General features: G+C 36.4%; 1 long non-coding RNA gene across 1 annotated transcript in view; it reads right to left on the bottom strand.

The window, feature by feature from the left end:
* Positions 1-764: 764 nt before the first annotated feature.
* LOC141907887 (uncharacterized) overlaps positions 765-2340 on the bottom strand; it is a 1932-nt gene continuing 356 nt past the window's right edge. The window contains exons 2-4 of the long non-coding RNA XR_012619555.1: positions 1393-1565; positions 1070-1206; positions 765-790 (exon numbers count right to left, since the gene is read on the bottom strand). This is a non-coding gene — a long non-coding RNA (uncharacterized LOC141907887). The remainder of the gene's footprint in view (positions 791-1069; positions 1207-1392; positions 1566-2340) is intronic.

Below are 2340 nucleotides of genomic sequence, written 5' to 3'. Positions count from 1 at the left end.
TAGCTGTGTCAAAAGGTTTGAAATCAATGAGTGACGAATTCAACTTTGATGATATTTTGCGTAAAGTTTACTGGTACATCAGCAAGTCTACGAAACGAGGTGAAGCTGTGAGCAAATTACAAGATGATCTAGAATTACCAAATTATGCGATAACAAAACATGTGGCCACTCGCTGGATAACTATGGGCCCTGCCGTTTGAACGTCTGTTAGAGCAATGGTCTGCATTAGAATCATTCTTTAATGCTGAGACTCAGAATCAACAGGGTGGTGATGCTGTCACTGATGATAACAAAGATGAGATGGGCTCAGAGTCAGCGACTACCATAAAGAAGAAACTCCAGGTATTCTTCAACCGAAGAACAGCAAAACTATACTACTAATCGGCTTTCCTCATGAGAGCTGTAGAGGTAACTAGATTTCACATATAGACTATTGTTATTCTCATTGACTTTTTGATAAATCAGTTTTTTAAATCTTGTTTTGTAGATTATGGAGTCGACTAATGCTAATCTGCAGAGTGAGACATCACAGATTTTCCGAGTCTCCAGAGTTGTTGGAAATCTTATGCTCACCTTGCTGCAACGAATATGTAAACCATCAGCTTTTAGAAAGCAGCCAATTACTATTAAGGTTGATTTCGATTGTAGCTACAACATCAAACCTGATAAAGATTTAGTAATCGGTTCTGCGGCCCAAGACGTTCTCGATAATGGAGTCGCTTCTAACACTAGAGCAAAGTTCTACAATGATGTTGTCAAATTCTATCGGTGCGTGCTGTCTTACATCAAACTGAAAATCAATCCAGAAGATCAGCCATTGTGGAATCATGCTGAAGTAAGTAATGGTAAAGGTTAAATAAATATAATGGGGGACATGTCCTAGGATAGATCCAGTTTGATCTTGGATAGCCTCTGGTCCAGTTACTATGAAAATATGAATGCCCCAGGACTAAAATGGCTAAATTTAGGGTTAAGGATAACTGTTGTTCCGATTTAATGTTATTCAGGTAGCTGATATTAGTCTAAGACGTGTGAAGACGTTTTCGAATATCAAGTATTTTCTTAATACCTATCCAGTTTTGAAGAAGTCACTAGATATAGACAGCCTGGAAGACGAATCTAATGATTACACAACTATGAGTGATGACGAACTACCAGTAAACCTCTTTACCATTACACCACCTAATGGAGAACCTACACATCGGTCTGCAGAGGAACAATGGTAGATGATTACAGAATTAGTTGACCTTACTGGAGCTACAAGGTAAATATATCTATTGTTTAGTCAACATCTCTTTACTCTGAACTATGCTGAAATTTCCTGAGAGGCAAAAATTGAAATTTGAACCCTGCAAGTGCAGATTATTTTCACTTTAAATGGATTGTGCTTACACCATGCCCTCTTTTTTATTGATAGGTTCAAGATCCTGCCAAGGATGATGATGACTATTCTCCTATTTCCAGTTAGTAACGCTGGATGTGAGCGTGTATTCAGCACCATTAGGAAAAACAAAACAGACTTTCGGGGCAGCCTATCTCCTAAAGTTCTTGAGTCGCTGGTGATCCTGAAAACAAGAGGGGGAACCTGTCATCTAAATAACCATATCAATGATTTGCTTAAGAAGTGTAAATCAGCAACTGCTAAATCATTAAAGCAGGACTAACTTTTCATTATTCCACATAGTAGATAATTAATTATTAGGTATTTTTCTGTTGTGTTGTGTTAAAAGTTATTTTTGCAATTACAAAACAGAATGTGATCGAAGCCTGAGTGATATGTAATGTGTGACAATCATTCTGTCCAGCAGTATTTCTATGGTTAAAGTACTATATTCATAGATGTTAATTATGCATAACATGTGTATCCAGATGTATTCTTGACAAAATCAAAAGTCTCAGTTTTAATATGTGGGCATAGCAAGTGTAGCCACGTGATTTATTTATGACAATCAATTACTGCAGTATTAGTTTTAATGAATACAATTAATTTCACTTAAATCAAAGGTTTTGCTTCTTTTTAAATTTACTACTAGATGTAATCTTGATTTCTGGGTTTTTTGGGGCTTTTACTTCTATTCCTTGAAAAATACAGGTTCTATTTTTTGGAAATTTAACAAATTTTGAAAATACAGAAAAATCATCGTAAATACTTAGAATTTTGGTTTGTGCTACTTAAAAATTTTTGGGGCGTTGGCACCTCTGTTCTAACTGTATATGAGCAAATGGGACGTCCCCACCGATCAGAATTTTAACATCACCTGGATGTATATAGCTTAGCGTCAAATCCCGGAAATGATCATACTGCTGGGAAATTTGAGATGACTGCGCTGGACAACTAAA

This window comes from Tubulanus polymorphus, chromosome 6 (assembly GCF_964204645.1).
Source record: "Tubulanus polymorphus chromosome 6, tnTubPoly1.2, whole genome shotgun sequence".
NCBI lineage: Eukaryota > Metazoa > Nemertea > Palaeonemertea > Tubulaniformes > Tubulanidae > Tubulanus > Tubulanus polymorphus.
This window is presented reverse-complemented; position numbering and strand designations above follow the sequence as displayed.